The sequence below is a fragment of the Chlorocebus sabaeus genome, chromosome 13 (assembly GCF_047675955.1).
Source record: "Chlorocebus sabaeus isolate Y175 chromosome 13, mChlSab1.0.hap1, whole genome shotgun sequence".
Taxonomy (NCBI): Eukaryota; Metazoa; Chordata; class Mammalia; order Primates; family Cercopithecidae; genus Chlorocebus; species Chlorocebus sabaeus.
The window spans coordinates 42,222,090-42,247,137 of record NC_132916.1 but is presented as its reverse complement, the minus strand read 5'-3'; the positions used below and the strand labels follow the sequence as shown (position 1 = coordinate 42,247,137).

General features: G+C 39.1%; 1 protein-coding gene and 1 long non-coding RNA gene across 2 annotated transcripts in view; both read right to left on the bottom strand.

Moving 5' to 3' along the window:
* The window catches only part of SLC35F1 (solute carrier family 35 member F1), a 420,547-nt gene that overhangs the window by 237,355 nt on the left and 158,144 nt on the right, over positions 1-25,048 (bottom strand). The gene's annotated exons all lie outside the window — the stretch shown is intronic.
* LOC140713239 (uncharacterized) lies at positions 1,697-11,031 on the bottom strand. Its single transcript, XR_012095128.1, has 3 exons — positions 10,892-11,031; positions 2,728-2,809; positions 1,697-1,880 (listed from the first exon to the last, which is right to left on the bottom strand). It is a non-coding gene; the product is annotated as an uncharacterized lncRNA (long non-coding RNA).

Here is a 25,048-nt window from a genome sequence, read left to right as displayed (position 1 = left end):
AAGTGAGGTGGGAGTCCAATAAGGGGGTACTTTGCAGGTTAATTTCAGAATGTGGCCTTATCCTGGGGCAACTGGAAGCAGTTGTGTGAATTCTGAAGAAGAGGATGATAGCTTTGAGTTTTAGAAAGATCACCTCAGCTGCAAAGAGAAACCAAGAGTGAAAGGCTTCTGAGATCCTGAATGGAGGTAAAGAAGATGAAGAAGAGGGAATAGATCCTGCAAATGCTAAAGAGAGGGAAGTCATAGGATTCCATGATCAATTTTGTTTGGAATTGGAGAGTGAGTCTTTTGCTTGAGCTAAGGCAGGGAACAGGGGCATAGTGGGAAAAGGGCAGCTTTAGGGTAGGAGTGAAACCACAAATAGTAGAATGTGTTTCCCATCATGATTCTGCGTTTTTCAGTAACGTTGTCTCATGTTGACAGTTACACACTGAATGAATACATGGTCCAAAAGGAAGGTGAGTGGTGTATCTTCCTTGGCTAACTGAAAGTTTCTCAATAGGAAAGCCCTAGAATGAAGAGAACAAGAGATGAAGTGTGATTCCCGGCAGTCAATCCTTGGGCTTCTGAAAAATAATGAAGGCCCATCTATCGTGCATTTGAAGGGGATTTTACAACAATGCTTGGATGACCAGGAACAGTTGCTCAGTGTGTAGCCAGTCAAAACCGAATGCCCAATCACTAGAAACTCAGCCAAGAGAACTATTATTTATTCATAGCCTTTCTGTTTCCAACAAAGATTTGAGGTGGTTAAAAGGGTCAGTAAGTCTACAAAAATTTCTTTCACAAGTGGCTTTACTCTTTTTAACTCACATTCACTGGATTCTGCTATGCCTTAACTAAAGGAAATGGGAATTCGGCTATCGGGTAAAAATTTCACAGACCAAGTTGTATCAAGGCTTTCCTAAATATATCTGTGTCCATATTCCTCAAATGTATTAGTATTTCCTTATTTGTATTTATTTAATATTGGTTAACTGCAAATTCAGCCCTGAATTAGCAACTATTTTGATTGAAGAAAAGGGTTGAGATTGGGACCGAAAAAGTCTGGAGAAACAAGGTTTAGCAGCAGTATTCCAATCCTTCATTGATTCAATTTTCTTTTCCACATTTTGGAGAGAGTATAGAGTTACCCAATATTATGCCTCTCACATGGCCCACATTCTTAGCTTACTTCTGTCAAAGCAGACTTTGTAAATCAGAGATCCAAGTCTAGGGCTTGGCACTCGGTTGGTAATAATGAAGACAAGTCAAAGAAGCCTAAACAGAAACACTGAACTGTGTATGTGACATTCATCCAGTCCACCACTACCTTCCACCACTCCTGGCCCTTCTTTTGTGCTTCCACGTTTTCCTTTCTTCCCTAGTTGCTTCTTTCTGATTCCGCTTCCATTGTCACACTATTTTAGCTCTCCATCACCAATAATTTCAGGCTCAACTTCTATTTGAGCCCCTAGGTGCCCTATTGTGCATGTCTGATTTGGTCAAGGAACCTCTATGATGTTCCTTTCCTTTTGATACCGCAGATATCAAAATTTCAGTGCTCACTTTAGGCCACATAGGCACATTAGGTAATGAGTATCTAATTCCTTTAGTACATGTGCCTATAGAAATCAACTGGTTCCTACAGCTGTTTGTCTAATGACAAACTGAAAGGGGACTGAAGGCAAGTTTCTTAAAGAAAAAGGAAAAAAATCCTGTCAAGCATGTTGTCTAATTTGATATGGACAATCACCTGCCTGGTAGGAAATATCATCTGGACTGTACAGATAAAGAACATGAGAATCTGAAAATGGAATGATGTGCCTGAGGTTACACTTCTCCTCCATGCCCTTGTTGGAGTGCCATGGTCTTTTTACTGAGATATTCAGTGCTGGTACCTGTTTGGAACAAAGAGCACTTTGGTACCTGTTTGGAACTAAGACTCATGTTCTGCATCCACTTAAGAACTTCTGTCCCCACCTCTTAACAGAAAGTGCTATTGTTAAGTGTAGACATGACCTTTGTTTTGTCAAATACAAAGGCCAATTATCAGTCTTCTTTTTTCTTTTTGAGACAGAGTCTTACTCTGTTGCCCAGGCTAGAGTGCAGTGGCACAATTTTGGCTCATTGCAGCCTCCACTTCCTGGGTCAAGTGATTTTCCTGTCTCAGCCTCCTGAGTAGCTCGAATCACAGGCACACACCACCCCACGCCTGGCTAATTTTTTTTTTTTTTAAGATGGAGTCTCGCTCTGTCACCCAGGCTGGAGTGCAGTGGCATGATCTCAGCTCACTGCAACCTCCACCTCCTTCTGGGTTCAAGTGACTCTCCTGCCTCAGCCTCCTGAGTAGCTGGGATTACAGGAGTGCCTCACCATGCCTGGCTAATTTTGTATTTTTAGTAGAGACAGGGTTTCACCATGTTGGCCAGGCTGGTCTCAAACTCTTGACCTCAAGTGATCTGCTCACCTCAGCCTCCCAAAGTGCTGCGATTACAGACATGAGCCACCACAGGGGGCCTCAGTCCTCCTTCTTCTTACTCATCATCTGGACACCCCTTTCCCCTGGCTTTCAGGACAACACACTCTCCTGGTTTTCTCCGACCTTACTGGATACTCTTCTGCATTCTTTGAAAGTGGAGGAGTCTTAGAATTTGGTCTTTTGACTTCTCTTGTGTCTATTTTATTCTCTTGATGACGTCTTGAGTACTGCCCAGTAATCCTATCCCATCTTCCTGGAAAACTTGCCATCTCTCTCTCTCCTTAAACTTTTAATACCACTTTCTCTGCTTTCCTTATTTGCAGCTGATGACCTTTGCTTCATACTTTACTGAAAATGGAAGCTATTTTGTGAGCTCTACATCATTTACTTATCACATACTTTACAAACCCACTTCATCTGGTCCCATTATATTCTGATTTCCCTAATGTTTCAATGGAAGAACAATCTCTCCTGTGATCAGTGCCAGCCCTCTATTTGTGCCCTGAGTTCCATCTTCTCTCAATTTACTCAAGGACTTTGCTCTTGAAAATATCCCTGCTCTCTTTCTTTGCATCTCAATTTTCCCCGATATCATTCGCAACAGCATAGAATTATGCTATAACTGCCACCTTAAAAGCAAAACTGGGATAAAAACTCACCCTGCAAATTATCTCTGATTAACTTCCAGTCCTCTACAGGAACACTTCAAAGATTTGTCTATAATCCATGCATCACTTCAGAATTTTTGTTACCACCTCTTAACAGAAAGTGCTATTGTCAAATATAGTCATGACCTTTGTCTTGTCAAATATAATGGTCAATTATCAGTCCTCTTCTTATCATCTCAACGCTCCCTTCCTCTGGCTTTCAGGACACCACACTGTCTTGGTTTTCTCCAGCCTTACTGGATACTCTCCTTCTGCACTCTCTGGAAATGGAGGAGTCTTAGGATTTGGTCCTTTGACTTCTCTTGTGTCTATTTCAATCTCTTGGTGTATTAGTCCATTCTTATGCTGCTAATAAAGACATGCCTGAGACTGGGTAATTTATAAAGAAAAAGGGGTTTAATGGACTTACAGTTCCACATGGCTGGAAAGGCCTCACAATCACAGCAGAATGCAAAGGAGGGGCCAAGGCATGCCTTACATGGCAGAGGCAAGAGAGCTTGTGTAGCGGAAGTGTTGGCTTTATAAAACCAATAGATCTCACTGGACTCGTTCATTATCATGAGAAAAGCATGGGAATAACCTGCCCCCATGATTCAGTTATCTCCCATTGGTCCCTCCCAAGATACATGGGAATTATGGGAACTACAATCCAAGGTGAGATTTGGATGGGGACACAGCCAAACCATATTCTAAACCTGGCCCATTTCAAATCTCATGTCCTCACATTTCAAAACACAATCATGCCTTTCCGACAGTCCCCCAAAGTCTTAGCACATTCAGGCATTAACCCAAAAGTCCAAGTCCAAAGTCTTATCTGAGACAAGGCAAGTCCTTTCCACCTATGAGCCCATCAAATCAAAAGCAAGTTAGTTACTTCCCAGATACAATGGGGGTACAGGGATTGGGTAAATACATCTGTTCCAAATGGGAGACATTGGCCAAAACAAAGGGGCTACAGGCCCTATGCAAGTCTGAAATCCAATAGGGCAGTCATTAATCTTTAAAGTTCCAAAATGACCTAATTTGACTCCATGTCTCATACCCAGGGCACACTGATGCAAGAGTGAACTCTGATGGCCTTGGGAAGCTCCACCACTGTGGCTTTGCAGGGTACAGCCCCCATCCTGTACCCTTGCAGGGTACAGCCCATGAAATGCTACTCTCATGGGCTGGCATTGAGTGTCTGCAGCTTTTCCAGGTGCATGGTGCAAGCTTTCAGTGGAGGTCTGGAGGATGGTGGCCCTCTTCTCATAGATGTACTATGCAGTGCCCCAGTGGGGACTCTGTGTGGGGGCTCACACACCACATTTCCCTTTCACACAGCCCTAGCAGAGGTTCTCCATGAGGGCCTCGCCCCTGTAGCAAACTTCTGTCTGGATATCCAGGCATTTCCATACATCCTCTGAAATCTAAGTGGAGGTTCCCAAACCTCATTTCTTGACTTCTGTATTCCTACAGGCTTAACACCTCATGGCCTGGCCCACAAAACCATTTTTCCCTCCTAGGCCTCCAAGCCTGTGATGAGAGGGGCTGGAGGAAACCATTTTTCCTTCCCAGGCTTTCAGGCCTGTGATAGGAGGGGCTGCTGCAAAGGTCTCTGACATATTTCCCACTGTATTGGTGATTAACATTTGGCTCTTCATTACTTAGGCAAATTTTTTGCAGCCAGCTTGAATTTCTCTTCAGAAAATGGGTTTTTCTTTTCAACTGCATCATCAGGCTGCAAATTTTCCAAACTTTTATGCTCTGCCCCCTCTTGAATGCTTTGCCACTTAGAAATTTCTTCTACCAGATACCCTAAATCATCTCTCTCAAGTTCAAAGTTCCACAGATCTCTAGGACAGGGGCAAAATGCCGCCAGTCTCTTTGCATAGCAAGAGTGACCTTTACTCTAGTTCCCAACAAGTTCCTCATCTCCATCTGAGACCACCTTAGCCTAGACTATATTGTCCATAATATTATCAGCATTTTGGTCAAAGCTATTCAACAAGTCTCTAGGAAGTTCCAAACTTTCCCACATCTTCTTTTCTTGTCTTCTTCTGAGGCCTCCAAACTGTTCCAACCTTTGCCTGTTACAAAGTTCCAAAGTTTCTTCCACATTTTCAGGTATCTTTACATCAGGTATCTTTACTACCTGGTACCAACTTACTGTATTAGTTCATCCTTACACTGCTAATAAAGACATACCCAAGATTGGGTAATTTATAAAGAAAAAGAGGTTTAATGGACTCACAGTTCCACATAACTGAGGAGGCCTCAAAATCATGGTGGAAGGTGAAGGAGGAGCAAAGGCAAGTCTTACATGGTGGCAGGCAAGAGAGTGCATGAAGGGGAACTGCCCTTCATAAAACCATCAGATCCCATGAGACTTGTTCATTATCATAAGAACAGCATGGGAAAAACCTGTCCCCATGATTCATAATTCAATTACCTCCAACTGGGTCCCTCCCACAACACATGGGGACTATAAGAAGTACAATTTAAGATGTGATTTGGGTGGGGAAGCAGTCAAATCATATCATTTGGTAACTCCTCCAGTAAGCTCTGACAACCCATTAGGCATTGCCACTGAGATATCTAACAGGGATCTCATATTACTAAGTCCAAATATAAGTTCTAAATGCCTGTTTCAACACATCCAAACATGTTCTTCATATAAGACCCATTTCATTCATTCAGTTAAGATCAATTCACCCAACTGCTTAAAAAGCAAGAACTTATGTGTCATCTGGTCATCTTTTATTTCTCTCTTTTTCTCATCCCCAAAATCCAATCTACCAACAAGACTCATCAGCTCCTCCTTCAAACTCTATTCACTTCTAGCCACATCTGACCAGCACTCCCACTCCCACTCTGGTCCAAGTCCACCATCTTTCATGTCTGGAGAATTTCAATAACCTCGTGGTGAGTCTTCCCCCTTCCACTTATGCCCCCCATTGTCCATTCTTCACATAGCAGTTAGAGAAGTATTTCTTAAAGTATTAATTTGAAGATCCTATTCTTATGTAAAACTTGGTTTGAAACCTCCATTGATTTCTCACAGAGTTAAACTCAATCCTTATGCTCTAGAAAGCAACACTTGGTCTGGATTCTGCTAACCCTTCTCATCATATTTCCTACCACTCCTCTCCTCCCTCACCAGGCTTCAGCCTCATCTCCTTCTCACTGTTCTTCAACTATGGCAAGCCCATGCTCCCCCTAGAGCCTTTACATAGACAGAATTTTCACTCAAGTATTTACATTGTTGGTTCCATCCTTCTCACCATTGAGGTTGCTGGTCAGATGTCACCTATTTGGAGAAGACTTTCTTAATATTTCAGTTTAAAGTAGTATCTCACCATTTCAGCTTTATTGCTATGAGAATTTCTATATGTTCTTTATTTATTAGGCTATTGCTATGAGAATTTCTATATGTTCTTTATTTATTAGGCTATTGTCTGTTTCCTCCCATCATGACAAAAGCTCAGTGAGGGTAGGAACTCTGTCTTATTCACCACTACATCCTCATGGCAGTTATGTGATAGGCATTCAAAACCCATTTCTAGGACTAAATGACAATACTAGGAAATTTGACTTAGAGTATCCTGACCAGTTAAACAAGAGTCATCCATGAGTTTCCATATGCCAAAACTCTTCCAAAATTTATAACCCACCTTGGGGTGTGTTAAAATATGCCAGCAGTTGCCCTAGAGAGATTCTTCAGTCCCTGTCAGAATTTTTATAATTATCTTGACATCTTTGAGTTCTAAACACCCATTCTTACTCAGTCTCAGAATTAGTTCATGTTGCTCAAAGGCATGCAGAATCTAGACAGATTTTAAGGCATTCCAACTGATCAATCTGTTTCCAAGACATTACCAGCTGCTGTTTTAATCATTTATGGGACTATTATAGCTTTTCGGCTTTGAGTCAAGAATTGAGGCATTGTGTTTTGTTTCATGAAATTGGCTTATGGAAGAAAGACTTTCATTCCAATTTTGTAAAGTCAAATTGGAGGCTGATGGTTATCTGAGAGACTGCTATTAACAGGAAGCCCTGTAATCCACAAATGTCCCCAAGATCCAAAGTCATGGTGAAAGAGATGACATGTGTAGACAATAAAGGCATGAAAATAGATCTACAAGTCTTCCAAGGGTCTGTCTTTGAGCCAGTACTATTGCAAAAAAATAGGTTAGGTAGCAGTTTGAGGCCTCTTTCTGTGTGTTGTTGATTTTGTTTCTTAGCTTGGAGAATCTGCATTCATTAGTTTACCATTAGTTGTTAATGCCACCCTCTCCCCCTGAGAGTGTGTCATAAAAAATGAGAAAAAGGAAATAGAAATTAATAGTATTATGATAGGAAAAGACTTTGTAAGTAATGAGTATCTAATTCCTTCAGCAAAAGGCCCATAGATGCTGAATGACTTGTTGGAACCCCCAGCCCTGGTTCTTTTGATTCTTTTAGGTTTTGGGCATACGTAAGGATGAACCTTCTCATGGCTGCTTTATGGGGCTCCAAGTATGTATAAAATATAAAATCCCCAGTTAGTATCTATAGTGAGACTCCTCAAAACAAAACTCTTCAAGTTCTCCCTCACCATTCTGGCCCTCACCCTGAGTCTTCCCCATCTTAGTAAATTATAACAATGGTTATCAAATGCTCACACCAGAGTCCTGGGGTCCTCTCTCTTTCCCACACCTGTTGTATCCAACCCATCAGCAGATTCATCAATTCTATCTCCACGGCCATTACTTTGTTCTAGGCACCATGATTTCTTTCTGGGTTTCTGCAACAGCTTCTTAAATGTGTTTTAAGGTTTAAAACACATTTGGCCCCCCAACTGTGCAATGTGTAGTAGATCTATCTCTCCTTAATTCCTACAGCTGTTGCTAGTCCACAGGGTGTCCTTACTTAAGTTACCAAAAAACGTGCCTCCTGTGGGTGAATCCAGTCCTTCAATGCAGAGCTTGATGAATGCAGAAGTGTTTTTATGCTAATTAGGAAAAACCCTCCTTTTCTTCCCTTCCTCTGGGCTAACACATGTTTATGCAATGGTGCATGGCATGATGAGACTTTATCAGTCTGGTGTCAGTCCCATCACCCCTATGGCTGAATGCCCTTGTTTAATGTAAACTTGCACAACCAAACAAGGTGAGTAGCCTTGCCTTCTCACCCCTCACACCTCCTACTGCCACCTTACTCTGTTTTAATACATCCTATTTATTTTGAATATGAGATTCATTACAAATGGTGCTTATTAAATATTTTTATATGAAAGATGAATGAATGAATGTTCAACATCCACTCTGTGGATGAGGTAGAAGGAGGGAAAAGGCTGAGAGATACCCTAAAAGGAAAGCTGCCTATTTGCTAGACTCAACAATTCTTTCAAGTGGGCTATTTCCCAAGAAACTACTTTTGTGGCCATGGTCAGATGGCAGCCCTGCACACCTGATATGACAGCAACCCTCTGTGACCCACACTGAATTACCTCTGTTTACTACACAGTGCCAGGGATGGAAATATTTACAAATCATAGCCTCTCTTCACCAAGGAACTACATTTTAAAATAAGGATCTAGGATCATGAGTAAAAGGATACTTCACCATAAACAAATGTGAAATTAGTGCTAGGAATAAATAGTTCTTTGTGTGAGATCACCATGAAAAATATATTAAAAAAATACACAGTTTAATTATGGTAAATACTTTAAGTAACTATTAAAGTAACCATTAAAAGTAACTATTAAAGTAACTTGGTGATTATATTAACCATATCAATGATTTGTCATGTAGTACTTCTAAGAATATGTGTAACTATAAAATGCAATTTAAGTGCTTATTGCTTTGATTGCTATTCTGAATCTATGAGAAGATTCAAACCAACTCAGTATTTCCTGAGCAGTTTCTGGGTCCAAACCAAGTATTTAGTGCTTTAGCGCAATTAAAGATAAACATAACAAAATGTTTCTAAAGGTGCTCACTACCTCATATGAGCAAGAAGGCCTAGCTAAATGACATTAGCGTAATAGAAACATTAAATAAACACAAATGTTCTTATATAGACAGAGTACTATGACAGCACAGACCAGGAAAACAGTAGGCGGTATCTGAGTTGAGCTTTTTGGATGAGTAGGATTTTGATAGAAGTTGTTGCACAAAGGCATGGAAGGTATGCACTCAGGCTGCTTTTTCGAGAGGCAGGCAGAGGAGGGTCCAGTGAATTCTGTCTTGGAACATTGGGCTGAGCCTAGCAAGAGCAGATCAGCACAGACAATCATAATGACTTGCTGGTAATTCTTCTCTAAAAGATAAAGAGGCTAAACAAACAACAAAACCACTTCATAAATGTGACTGTGACTCTAACTCTGACTTTTGCTATCAGCTGCTAAAGAGGAAAGGGGCCTGTTATGGCTGAATTGTGATCTCCCCAAAACTAATATGTTGAAGTCCTAGCCCCCCAGTACCTCAGAATGTGACTGTACTTGGAGCTAGCATCTTTAAGGAGGTAATTTAGTTAAAATGAGCTCTTTAGTGTAGGCTCTAATCCAATATGACGGGTGTCCTCATAAGAGGAAATCAGTGACAGAGAGGGATCATGTGAAGACACAAGGAGAAGATGGTCATCTCCTAGCCAAGGAGAGGCCTCTAAAGAAACCAATCCTGCTGACACTCGGATCTAGAACTTCTACCCTCCAGAACTGTATAAAATAAATTTCTATTGGTTAAGCCACCTAGTCTGTGGCATGCTGTTAGGGCAGCATAGAAAGGCAATACAGGGACCCAGCACCTTAGGGTCCCGGGGGACTGGGAAACAAATAACACAGTCAGACATGTAGACCAAACATGTAGATCAAGCTTTACAGGTAGGCTTTTAAAGATAGAAGAAATGTCAGAATAAAGGCAAGCATGATACACTTTCTAAGACTAGATGATTCCAGTGAACCTGACAAGGAAGAAAGGAAGGAGGTTCCAAAGGAGCTGCAAGGGCAAGCCCCCCAGTGAGCCTGTATTTTAAAGGATAAGTACCAAATAAGGAGAGAAGGACAGACAACGAAGGAAAAGCATCTGACAGACATAAACGAATCAGAAACCTCAGTAAGAGGAAAGACCACAGTGAACCAAGGCTTCTAAAACGTATGGGGGTCAACAATAAGAGCCTCCTAAATTAGAGCTGGTGCCCAAAGAACAAAGGAGGCTGGAGGTGGGGCTGCAAAGACAGTCTAATGTTCCCAAACAGTAGCTGCAGGTAAAACCTTTCATTCCTCTTCTGCCTCAGTTTTTGTTGTGAGGAAGGGATATGGATTGAAGAAACAGGAACGAGTCTTGCTAAGAGGGAATTGACATTTGAGGGAGGTGAAGGATAACGAAAGGGGGTACATGGCTGCTCTAAGTAAGTTCAAGTATCCTGACCTCGATAAATCACATCTTGAGGTAACTGCAGAACTTGCAAATGAGCAGCAGAACTGCTGACACTGACCTTTGAGAAAGCACAGAAAGTGGAAGAGGTAGACAAGACAGAAGACAAGCACAGCCTGGCCTGATTTCCACCAAAAGGAAGAAAGAAAAGCCTACAAACTATAAAATGGACAGTTCGACAGCAATCGCAGGGACTAGTCTCCAATGAGTGAATTGTGAGAATTTAAAAAAGGGAAATTATTTTTTTTTTACACTGGAGAAACCTTTAATCATAATAAAAAGGAATATATTTGTCATTTGTGCCTGAAAAAAATAAGTACACCAAGTAGCATTTTCTTACATGTCTGAACATTCTTTTTTCCTACCTGTAGGAAGTGTTAGAGAATTTTCAAACCTTTCTTCTCTGGCTTTATTTGGAGTTTCATCAGTGACTCCTTGAACTTTCATATTTTTCATGAACTCAAGAAGGGGAAAATTTGATCATCTGAAGTCAGCATAGAAGCACTATGAAAAAATACATAGAACTGTAAAATTTCAGGACTGGACAGGTCCTTTAGGATAATTTAGGCCCCAAATCCATCCATCGAATGCTTAAATTTCTACAAGTTTGTGACCCAACTTATGTTTGAACTCCTCCATAATGAGAAACCTCCTACTTTTCAAGGCAGCTCATTCACATAATCATATTAATTCATCTAGAGCAAGCTGGCAGCTCATTCACATAATCATATTAATTCATCTAGGGCAAGCTGTAAAATCCATGATTAATATTTGGCATGACATATCTTAAAGACAAGATAGAAAACTGTAGGTTGCTGGTGGTGCATGCCTGTAACCCCAACTATTCGGGAGGCTGAGGCACGAGAACTGCTTGAGCCTAGAGGTGAAGGTTGCAGTGAGCCAAGATTGCACCACTGAACTCCAGCCTGGGAGATAGAGTGAGGCTCTGTCTCAAAAAAAAAAAAAAAAAAAAAAAGAGAAACCTATAGGCTGGATGATTACACAATTAGCAAAATCTGTAACTAGTTGACATAGGCTTTGCACAAAGGACATTACTAATGAATTTGTGAGAAGGATGTTATTTTAGTTTGCACCAGGAAAATCCCAGGGAATTTGGTCTAAGCTGGAACTGACAGGCCCTAAATATATCAGAACCAGCTGTTAGCCCTGAAAGTGGACCACCCTAGCAACAGCCTTGTTGAGGACACTCCTAGACCACAGGAAGCCTCCTCCAAGGGGGAACAAATTCCTTAGGACCTTTTTGACATGGACCAAAATTCTAGGATAGTCTTGGCGGGGTGACATAGAAGAGAGTTGGCGGGGTGACACAATGTGATGGCAGTAAGGAACATGCTATCCCATTCTAACTGCTTGGCCCAGTCTCTGCTACAGACACAGATCCCTACCACCCAGGCTACCTACAACTGGAAGAGGGGGTGGTTAAACAAATCAAAGAATAAGGATGCCTAACCAATGCCTTCCAGTTAATGTGGTATTGGCTGAGGGCAGGGAAAGGAATTAATCTGTCAAGGCTACCCACAGAACCAGGGACAGAAGTCATAAGACCTGGAAGACCCCCACCAGACAGGTTGCTGAGTTTCCTGGACCCACGGAATCATCTCAGGTCAAGTAGTGACAGCTGGGGAAAGGAGCAAGGGTCCCCATTTCCCCAGCACCCTGTCCACCTCCGACCCCTGCCCTAAATATCTCCTAACAACCTGCCAATCCTTTCAATGACTTCTACATTCAGCAAACCTTCATTGCTTGAGCCAGAATCAGGATCACCTACCTTTGAAATCCCCTAGTTTGGATGGATATTAGTACTTTAGTGTCGCTTTGAAGCATACCATATACTGTACCTTCTAGTAGGTATTTTTGTTCCTGCCTCATCTCCCCCACTAGAAGGTAAAGCATTTGTAGACAAATATTATGTTAAAATTATTCTGTATCTCTTTGAACACATTAGCATATAAGTGGAGATGAGAAAAGTTCAGAGAACAGTCTTATGTCGTTTAGAAACATCTAGAAATGTCGGAGTGTGCATGTGTAAAATTACAGGCAAATAAGAATCAACATCTATTCTTTTAAAATATCCACTCCAATTTAATATGAAAGACAATCAGATTGGGCAATACACATAATTATAATTTGTATCGCTGTGTCTCCTTCACTTAATTTAACAACTTTAAACTTTAAAAAAAAATTTAATAAAGTCATGGGATTTTATAAAGTTAGGAAGAGAAGAGGACAGGAAAGTGCCCAAGGATCAAGGATCTGGGCTTTGCAGCCAGACTGGGCTAAAATCCCAGAGCAAGGACTTATCAGCCATGTGACCCTGGGCAGGTCACTTACACTAAAACTCAGCTGCTGCTTATGCAAAATCGGGAAATTAAAACTTCTATCTCATCTGGCTGTTACGAGAATTAAACAAAATACACATGTAAAGGGCTTAGAATAGTATCTGTCACACAACTAATTCTAAAGTGTTACTGCTAAGTGTGTATAAAGAGACAGTAGAGTGGCCAAGGTTCAGAATGCCATTCAATAACCTCAGAATAAATGGTGAAATCTTGACAATAGCAAAGACAGTTTGCGTTTGTGAAGCTGAGAAAAGTCTTCCATAATTTGAAGTGGCAACAATGAACTCCTTTAAATGATACTAATTATTGATAGCTAAAGGGCAAATTATTGTTCATCTGTATCTAGAAGCCTAACTTTAGTTATAACATATATTGTTAAATACCAATCAAGATCCACCACAAAACATTCTTGAAGGGCACCTCATCCAACAGAGAACAAAGTACTAAATTATTTTTTGACCTTGACTTCATAATAGTGACATGAGAGCATCACCGGATGTAGTAAAAAATGATTCATTTAATTATTTGCTTTTAATATCTGTGAAGGAAGTACTTTAGAGATGATTTTAATGAATTTTGAATTACACATTTTTTACCTTAACATTTCCTCATTATTTCTTTCCTTATAAGCATCACTAAACAGGTTTTGGAAAGCTGTGGGCGGCTTGAATTCAAGGACGTATTCTCAGTACCAGAACATATTTGCATACAAATATATTGGGATAGCATAATCCTTATTACTTTACCACTTAGGTCAGCCCACTTATCTTGGAAAGGTTTATAAAATGCCTTTTTTAGTATCTGTCCAAATATTTGTTTACTTCATCAATTCAGTTTGGTAATATTAAATGCAGTAAAATTTAGTTTCCATTTCAGTCACATATCCTTCCCAATGGGCCATGAGAAACAGACAGCCAGATAAGAAGCTTATTCTCCTTGACCCAGAAGTGCCTAGCGTGTGACTCCCCACAGAGTACAAAGTTTAATCAACACTAGAATTTTCGGCACACAAAGCAAAATCATTTGATGTGTTTCTTAGACAACAGCTGTTGTTTTTCTCTGCCTAGCATTTTTTCCCCATTCCCCCTTTGAGGAGCCACTCTTTTCTCCCTTCAGTGGTCCTGGTGGGTATGCTGGGGGCAGGGGTGAGTGTCACCCAGGCTGACTATTCAGAATCTTCCTTCTCCAGGCCATTGTGACAAGTTCGGGGATGAGCAGGTGATTCAGGCAAGGCCAATCAAAGCTTTCCCTGAGATTTGGACTATGCAAAAAATAGGAACCCATTTCTTTTGATTTGCTTAAGGGAATAAGCTTGGGACTATCAGTAGCCATCTTTTTTCTTGCCATTTGGAGAAAGCTTGCCTAAGAATAAAGCCAACACAAAGAGAAAAACAGCTGAAAGACAAGGAGAGAGAGCTCTGCCACTTTTTTTTTTTTTTTTTTTGAGTTTCTGGATCCAGCTATACCTGAAGGCTCAACTTTTGGTGGTCTTCTCCTTTACAGGAAAAAAAAAAAAAAAAAAAAAACCCTTTTTTGTTTGTTAGAGTTGAGTTTGTTACTTGTAACTAAAAGAAGCCTGATCACAAAGCTTTAAGGAAAAGATAGACATTACTGTTTATTCAATATTCAATGTTTCTTTCATTTCGTAAGTTCTCCTCTCCTATCAGTGATAAACTCCAGGCCCTGTTTGTTCTATAACTTTCTAAAATTATTCTCTGAGCTCTTCAAATTCCAGTCATTCTGTCACTAGTTATCAGCATCTTATAATAAGTATATAAACATATTTTAAGTCAAGACAACTTTTTGGGGCATCTTTATAACTAACCTTTGTTCTTATCTGTAAAGAATCATTTAGATCAATGTTTCACCTGGGACTGAGTTATAAACTAGAATCACCTACTTGGTTTTTAAAATAATTGTAATTGCCTAGAACCTAATCTCAATGAGCTGTTTCTAATGTTCAAAGGTTGAGGCTCCAATCTGTATTTTTAAAAGCTTTGTAAGCATGTCATACACAGTCTTGTGGTTTAGAAATTATCTGTTTTAGACAAGTATCTTCTTTAAAGAAGGAAAATGGATTAAGGTGATCATCAGAATCTTTAAAAACATAGGTTATTGATACAGATTAATGGAAATTTTGATTCTTTGGGTCTTTAAAATTTTTTATGGCTCCCTAGGTGGTTCTCATGACCATTCATGTGTGAGAACTACTGGATTAAATGATGCGCCAAATCACCCTCAGTGAATCTATGTTCACAGCCATTCTGCAGACTCATAGCAAAGAACCTTTAAAAAGGTAAACTTGGGCTGGGAATTCATGAAATTTAGAAGGCTTGGTACTGACCAGCATTTCTACTTGCACAGTGACATGTACTGAGCACACCACTCTGAAAGAATGGGCCAGATTATACCATTTGCAGAAAAAGAACAGATAAGGTTTTATCTGGTGGTTTTTGTTTGTTTTAAACAAACAAAACAGGGTCTCGCTCTGTCACCCAGGCTGGAGTACAGTGGCACAGTCACAGCTTATTGCAGCCTCAAACTGCTGGGCTCAAAGGATCCTCTTGCGTCAGCCTCTTGAGTAGCTGGGACTACAGGTGCATGCCACCATGCCTGGCTTTTTTTTTTTTTTTTTTAATTTTTTGTAGCAATGGGGTCTCATCATGTTGCCTAGGCTGGTCCTAAACTTCTGGTCTCAAGCAGTCCTCCCGTCTCAGCCCCCCAAAGTGTTAGGATTAAAAGGAAACAGAGTGAAAACGTGTAAGGATTCACAGCTATTTAACTTCTTCATTCTGGTCTTTTTTCCATGAGCATTTTTGTATGTGTGAAACTGTCATTTAACATCTCTATAAGGTTTGTCCTAAATATAAAATGCTATTTGCATGAGGAATTGTTCTATCATTGAAAACTTCAATGAACAATCCTGGATCAAACAGGGGTAAAAAAGAAAAAGAGAGGATTAAAGGGAAGATTTCATGTGATGCTCTGAGCTTCTGAAATTAGCCATAATGAAGAGATAGAGCAGAGGACCCTGGCTAACCCACTTCTCAGGTTTAGACAAGGGTTCTCCTTTGAAAGTAAACCAATATACACAATATATTACACAATAAAGGGGTGAGAGGGGCTGGCAGTTAGTATTTTCAGGTCAACACCAGTGGAAAAAAGTAGGCTGCTGATTTCTCCATTAGCTTTTTCTCTTTGCACTGACTGTTAACAGCTTTTTCCGCCTTACTCTCCAAGCTGAAGACACTGGAAATGCTGCATAGGATAACTCCTTGTTTCCCTGAAAGGAGATGATGTATTTTAGCCACTAGGAGTCCAAGCACAGTAAGGGCTCCCACTATCTTCCCAATCACTATTTCAATCAAACTAGAAGAGCCCCTGCATAAGCTACAAGCACTTTCATTTTATTCCAAACCTGGCTTAGACTCTAATAGCTCAATTAAGGTCACAGCAAAGCCATCAGAAATCAATAATCACACAGAATAGTAGTCTGAACTTTTGCAGTTCTTTTTTACCATGCAGCCAATTTATCATCCTTTACCTTTATCATACTATTTTAAGACATGGATCAAAGCTTTAGCCATGATGTGTTCCGACAGGATAATACTCATCACATCTGAAAAGAGACCCTACATAGGCATATGCTAATAGAAGGACGCTGAAAATCTCTCTCCAGAACCTATCAAGCCAAATGTGATCCCACTAATCCTCCACAGCAGTGTGGTTTCACCAAAATCAGAGCTGAAGTAGTGGGATATAGGATGAACGCAAAAAACAAGACGTGACCAGAAACTGGCCAAGTAAGTGATATTGCTAATGCAATGGGGATGGTAGTTTTGACATATTACTTTGACATATTTTTTTCTTCCCTGCAGTTCCCCACTTACTGAATTGATGAAACTATTACTTCAGAAACTGGTAGGTATCATTCAGTAAGAAAGAATTTGGAGCTCAGCTTTGAGGCTCAAGCTAAATTTTTTTAATGTTCACAGTAAGGTAACAGTTTTGAAAGCCTGACTTCATTGAAAATAAGAGGCCTTCTAAATTCCTAGTCCCATTGAACAGTAAAAGCAAAGTTTGGAGATATGGACATGCTTTTCTACATGCCTTAACATAGAAAGTAAGAGAATATGATACAGGAAAAATTCTTGACAAGAAGGAGACATAGAAAGTCCTGTGTACTAGACAAAGAAGAGAGAATGTGAGGGTCAAGCAGTCACACGTGTCTCAGTTCATCCCTCTCAGGGCAGAAACCTCAAACCAGAGAGGTTAGGGAAAATAACAGAACAGGGGAAGTTTTTCATTTGGCCACAGAACAGCTTGGCAATATTTAAATACCCATATTCAACCAGCACCAGGACACATGAGAGAAGACTGAGGAAAATGTCCATATCAGCAGATTTGAGGGCAGCCTCACAGCATCCTGCCCACTTCAGTCAAGTATGGAGTAAGCAGTCACAAGTTCTTAGGTCTCCAAAGGGTGCAAAAAGTTGATAGATAAAAAGTGAGCCCCTCTCCAGCCCAGTTATATGTATATGCCCAAAAGAATTGAAAGTAGGGACTCAAGCAGATAATTGTGCACCTATATTCACAGCAGCAATATTCACAAGAGCCAAAATATGAAAATAACCTGGCTCCACTGGCAGATGAACAAATAAAATATGATAAATACATACAATGTAATCATATCCCATCATAAAAAGGAATGAAATTGATACATGCTATACGGATGAGTTTCGAAGACATTATGCTAAGTAAAATGAAAAGACACAAAAGGAAAGATAGGATATGATTCCACTTATAGAAGGTATCTGGAGAAGTAGAATAGAGGCTACCAAGAGCTGAGAGGAAAGGAAAATGAGGAGTTATTGTTTAATATTTACAGAGTTTCTGTTTAGGATGATGATAAAATTCTGGAAATGAAAGTGGTGATAGTTACATAACATTTGACTGTATTTAATGACATTGAATTGTACACAAAAAAAAGTACACAAAAAATCGTAAACTTTATGTTACATATATTTACCACAATACATTTTTTTTAAGTGAATCCCTAGTGGCCTGACAAAAGGACCAGCAGGCTACACAGTATCTAAAGACTGGCTTCCGCAGTCAAGCGTCTCACAAGGCATTCCAAAAAACCAGTCCTAAACAGCCATGACTCAGGATGCCCCATGTTCAGGCAGGCTGAGTGACATTTCCATAAAGGCCAGCAGGGACTCAAATGCCAGCACCAGGAACAGAGGGACATCAGATGTCTCCCCACCAAGCTGCACCAATGCTGAAAGGGTACACAAGCTTCCTTCTGCACCTTGACACCATCTTGGTGCAGAGGAGTAGTAGAGGACACCCTATATTACAAGGGTCTTGACAGAGAGATTAACTCTGAATTAACTACCTCCAATGACTAAGTTTTACAAGGATTGCAATGATGTTAAAAATCAACGTGTAATCCACCACCATGAGAATAAAGAGTCAAGGAACAGAATAAGATCAATTGCATAAATGTTTTATTTTAATTTTATTTCTTAATGCAAGCTGTTGTCTCCTACCAAACTTGGTGTGTGACTATAGAGCCTTTTGGCCCTCAGTCAGAAATGGCAATAGAGTATATATTGCAATATTTCCCCTTCATCATTTCCCATGCATGTATTCCTTTAAAGATTTTTTACAATGTTAAACAACCAAAACAGAACAGGTAAATTTTCCTCTCTTTCCAAATTGCTGCCCCCAAATTCCATCCATCTATTTTTTATTAGTGGTCTATGAGGTTTTTCTATCTCTTTGACTTTCATTGTAGTCAATTCGAGCTGCCTCTATGTGGGAACATACTTTTTGCCTTACATTATTTCTACAAACTTTGAATAGAAATATGGAAAGATTGAACTTTGAGTATTTCTCTCATCCACGAATTTAAAAAATAGTAAAAATGTACTCCACCAACTGTGTTATGCATTTGAGGTGACATCAGTGAAATGAGAAGCCATTAAAAATAAAAAGGTTCCATTGCTTTAGTCTTTGCAGGACATCAATTAAAGAGTGACACTTGCCTTCTGACGTATTTTCTTAATCCCAAAAGGTAGAACTTAAATTGACAACCTATAGAAAGCTTAACCCTCTACTGAAGAAAACTTAGTGATCTAGAAAATTAAAAGACAGCCAGACTAGGTGAAAAATGTTCAAGTAATACATTTATGGCTGGATGGCAAGGTCTTTAGACTGTGATTTCTTGCTGTTTCAGAGTTTTTTGGGAATTCTTTTCCTCTATTCCTAATGCAATTAATTTATTTTTCAAGTCTGCTGATTGTGTCTGTCTTAGCACCCTCCAGGGGCAGCTGTATGTTCTGCACTGCCTTCAATATGCTGACAAAGCTTCTAAATAAAACGGCCATAAATCTTCAATCTGCTGTCTAGCATTTTTATATCACATTTGCTTTGTTGAGGTTGAACATGAGTAATTACTTTACACGTATATTATGAGTAAACTAAAATCCCCAAAGTCTTACTGTAAGGTCAATTAGACAAAAATATGTCTTTAAAAAATGAATATTTGATAGGATTTTATCCATTCCATTTCCAACAATGAACTTACAAACTTTCAACTTAGGTTCTCAAAGGGTATTTCCCTGTCTCTCTTACAGAGTAGTCAAACAGTAATGTCCATTTTTGTATTTACTAAGGTGATGTACTGGAAAACTATGACTCAACAAAAGAGTTCAAGAGTTCTACATGGATCTTCTACTACCTGTGTATGTTCCTACCCACCTGTAAGCCTCTGCCCATGTGCAATCTCTTTGCAGAGCCTCTCCCCAGCAGCCCCGACTAAGCTGGGCTCTCTTCTACCCCTGAACACACTGCACTTTGCACCTGGATGCCTTTGAGTGTTCATCTTGCTAGTAATGTTGTCTGTTTACAATGAAGGACATGTCAGTGCTTTATTCACAACTACTCAAAACTGGAAGATATAAGTTCTTCAAAGATTAATCTATCAACTCATTAAAATTTCAATTTTTCATTTTAAAAAACATAAAATTTGGGAGCAGTGATATAGATGGAGAAGGGGAAAAAGGCTTGAAAAGTCATCCTCAAATAAACCTAAAATACGGTTGCACAAAAATAGGCAAGGAAGTTTCAAGAAAGAGAAAAAAACTGGCCTTATATAAAATAAATATGGTAAAGCATCTAAGCCTAAATAATTACAGTGTTAACAGGGGTAAAAAAAAATGCTGCCTATTAAAAAGGCTAGATATAATTGTATGGAATCATTTAGTATATCGTAAAGACAGTATTTTAAATTTGTAGTGAGAATATGAATTATTTAACCAACTGATATGGTTTGGCTCTGTGCCCCCACCCAAATCTCATGTCGAATTGTAATCCCCATGGGTTGAAAGAGAGGCCGGGTGGGAAGTGACTGAATCATGGGGGTGAACTTCCCCCTTGCTGTTCTTGTGATAGAGTTCTCATGGGATCTGGTTGTTTGAAATCATGTAGCACTTCCCTCTTCTCTCTCTGTCTTTCTCATCACCATGTGAAGATGCGCTTGCTTCCTCTTTTCCTCCTGCCATGACCGTAAGTTTCCTGAGGCCTCCCCAGCCACACCTCCTATACAGCCTGTAGAACTGCGAGTCAATTAAACCTCTTTTCTTTATAAACCACCCAGTTTCAGGCAGCTCTTCATAGCAGTGTGAGAATGGACTAATACACCAACGATGTTGGAAACAATTTGCTAGATAAAGCCTCCCACCTCATAACTAGGTTAAAGGTAAATTCTTAATGAATTAAATATTTAAATGTAAACCTTAAGCATAAAACACCATCAGACAGAAAACTGTAATTTATATAATTTGGGGGTGAGAAAAGTATTCGAACAAACAAAGCTCATACTATGAAGCAGAAATCATAAATGTAAGTAAATACAGGGGCCAAACAGACATAATACATGAGCAATTATCAGACTAGATAAAATAATTCTGTTTTTTTTTTTTTTTCCCAGCAGAATCATAGTAAGCTTTTGGGTAGTGAAGTTGACACTCAGCCTCCACACTGAAGTAAGTACCTGGCAGGAATCTGCTGCATCTACATGGAAGCTGTATGTAGAAACAAAGGCTAAGCATTATTAGATCTTTTGCATTTTGGAAGAAAAGCTCATTTTAAATGTTTTCTTAAATTGTAAAAGAATAACACTGTGTAGGGCCAGGAAAAACATCTGATTCAACTCATTTAGCCATGAAGGAAAATATGGATATATTTGACAATATAAAGTTTATTCCCTTTACTACAAAATGTCATAAGCATGTTTATTTAGACATATACTTTAAAATCTATATCCATTAAGCACCACAATCAACTCCAAAGAGCAATCACGTTGTTTCCAGAAATAAAGCAATGATAGATCAAAAATACTGCATTTGTATAACAGGATGTCCTGTAACTCAAAATTAATGCACAAACAAAAATACAAATGTGGCTTTAAATACTATATTAGTCAGGACTTTACTGCTGTTTGTGCATCTAATTACAATATTTGTCATCTTAATCTTTGCATTAGGTTTCCAGTACCTATTGGTTTACAGTTATGAAATGTTTCTGGAAGAAAAAAATCTGTACATGTGACCACAAAATGTGATGGACTACTTAGTAATGCTAAAAAGATGCCAATATAAAATTCATAACAGGTTTTCTTTTGGAAATAGCACTAGTTTTCATTTATCATGTAGCATTAAGCTCTTATTGTATCATCATTAATGTACAGTGACAATTAACGAAAAATTACTGAAGAAAGTAAAAATCCTCCAAAGTATAGTGAGAAATGTTCTGAGCCCCATTTATATTCTGACAAGCATAAATAAGATACTGACTGCAGGTTCAAGAAGAATTCAATTAACTATCCAAATTCTTCTGAAGATCCAAAATTCCTACTAAATAAATGCCATGTTCTAAAACAGATCATGGCTTCATCATCCTTCATTTAGACTGAACACACGTAGAGCAGGGATGCGTAAAAAAGGCATTGGAAAGTAAAGTTTTAGCACTTGTGTCGCAAAATTGAAACACACAGACCCCCAAATGTTTACTTTTTAAATCTCTATGTCTCCACTGGGAGCAGTGGCTCACACCTGTAATCCCATCACTTTGGCAGTCCAAGGATGGAAGACTGCTTGAGTCCAGGAGTTAGAGACCAGCCTGGGCAATATAGCGAGACCCCATCTCTACAAAAAATATATTAGCTGGGTATGTTGGTGTGTGCTTCAAACCCCAGGTACCAGGAGGCTGAGGTGGAGGGTCACTTGAGCCCAGGAGGTCAAGGCTGCAGTGAGTCGTGATCATGCCACTGCACTTAGCCTGGGGTGATGGAGTGAGATCCGATCTCAAAAAGAAAAGAAAAATCTACATGTCTTAAAGTAACTGGATAATTACCAGATCACTTTACCTTCTACTGTGCTCAATCTCCACAACAAACATTTTAATCCTGAAGAAGATCCTGGACTGAGCATGAGAATGTCATATATCCTCATCATCAATGAAGACAAATAATATCAGGTAAATCAAGCTTATGATATGAGCTTGATTTGAGGAGGTCACATAGAGTTGACATATGTGACCTCCTCACACTGATTTGAGGAGGTCACATAGAAGCACAGTGGCTTTTACAGACCTGACAGTCAGGCTGCATAAGATAAATTCAGTCAATATTCCATGCTGGGAACATAAAAACATTGCTTTGCACAACCTGAATTACTCCACTTTCTTTATACAGGTAGGAATGGTGTAAGTATCTGTGCAACAGCTTAAGAAGGCTGTAGTAAATTTGAAAGAAACATCACTGCCTCACTGCTTTGCACATTTCAGGGACTAGAAGGGATGCACTAGTAATCTACAACAGAGGTGAACTGGAACTCAAGTTTCTCAACTTTCAATGCAATGTTTCTTCCCCACTGCAGGGCATAATTATTAAAACATGCTGCAACAAATGGAAAAAGATATATAGTCTATGGGGAAAAGCTAAAGTAATTGAGTTTATATAATCAATAGGAAACATTTTTCAATTTTGACAAGCAGCTTTCCCCTGGATTTGCTGATATCAGAACAATAAAAAAATGGGCCATATTTCTTTCCTTAAATCTTGATATGATAAATTATTTTTGCATTATTTATATTATAAATCAATTTAAAATATGTGGACCAATTTAACAAACAAAAGACTAATTTGTCTTATGCTAGATAAATCATTAGGCAGTAAATGGTATTCTTAAGATACAACAATGAGGCTACACATAAAAATATGTATTACTCATTATTTAAATATGAAGGGCAGAAATTTTTTTCAAATATTGACATCAAAAATAAAATGTATCTGTTCACTCATGTTACATAAAATTTCACTCATAAATCTAATTTTGATTTTGGATTAGATAACTAAATATTTTGGATTTACAGACTTACTCATGGCATATCTAAGTATATAGACAGCATTTTATTTGTTCTTTGTTTCTTGCAATACCAAGGTAAGGATATGGCTACTTTAATAATAACTAATAACAGTGAGTACTTACAAGTGTTTACTATGTGCCAACCACAATACTAAACTCTTTGCAAGCATTATTCCATTTCATTGCCATTATAACCCTATGAGGTAGTTACCATAGATATACCGTATTTACAAATGAGCAACTGAACTTTGGTGAGTTTTGGCAACTTCCAAAGCACTAGAACCAATACTCAAACCTATGCTGTCCCAACTCCAAAATCAGAACTCTTAAAACATTCAGCTATATTTTAGCCTGTTATTTTATATATTTTTTTTCTATAGAGGATAAAATCCAGAGATGTAATTAAGTATTTGACTCTTTCACTGTAGAAGCTGGCTTCCATTTTGCATCTCCCTCCTTCTAGAGTCTTACATAATTATTTAAATGCTAGGAAAGGAATTACAATGTAGAAAGCAATAACTGGGCAAACAGTAGAAGGACTATCAGAGGACAAGGAATGTGAACAAATTTCCAGAACAGAAATTGTATGGGGAGTAGTTATACTATTATAACAAGTCAGAGGATTCTTTAGAATACAGAAGATGTGGAACCCTATCTTCCCTACTCCACTTCCAATTAGAGGATGCCCAGGACCTGTTCATCCACTCATCCCAGGCAAGATTTCTTCTGAAGAAAAAACTGAACACTCACGAATGGAAAAAGAAACCAAACCTGGAATTCTGTGTTTTCAATGAATCAGTCAACTCTGCACTCAAACACCTCAAATAAAAACCCTCCACACAACACATTCAACATACATACACAGAACTTCCAATTCATTTTCAAATGTATTATTCCTAAATATATATAGACAACCAAAGGAAGCCTCCAATATTACAACAAAAAATGAAATATTATCCTGTAGGAAACAAAAAAAAGAGAATAAAAATGTAATTAAGAAAAAGAAATCCTCCAATTTTTTGTTTGTTTGTGTTGTGTGTGTGTGTGTGTGTGTGTGTGTGTGTGTGTTTTGAGACGGAGTCTCGCTCTGCCGCCCAGCTAGAGTGCAGTGGTGCGATCTCGGCTCACTGCAAGCCCCGCCTCCCGGGTTCACGCCATTCTACCTCAGCCTCCTGAGTAGCTGGGACTACGGCTGCCCGCCGCCACGGCTGGCTGGCTAATTTTTTGTATTTTTAGTAGAGACGGGGTTTCACCATGTTAGCCAGGATGGTCTCGATCTCCTGACCACATGATCTGCCCGCCTCAGCCTCCCAAAGTGCTGGGATTACAGGCGTGAGCCACCGTGCCTGGCCAAAATCCTCTAATATTTATGCTCAGAGAGATTTGAGACGATACCATATTCACAAAAGGAACAAAAAATCTCTTGGAAATTAAACATAACCATCTGTGTATTCCAAATTTTTAAAAATAGAAATTTTGGAGGACAAAGTCAAGGAAGTCTCTCAAAATAAAAAGATAAAAATATGTCAAACGCAAAAGGTAATGTAAGAGGCATAAATAATTAGTCCAGGAGGTTCTAACATCTAAATAATATAAATTTCAGATAAATAGAGAAAGAAATTAGCAAAGAAATAATATAGAAAAATATTCCAGAGCTAAAGGATACGAACCTCAAAATTGAAAGGTTCCACCAGGTGTCCAGAACAATGAATGAAGAGAGAGTCCA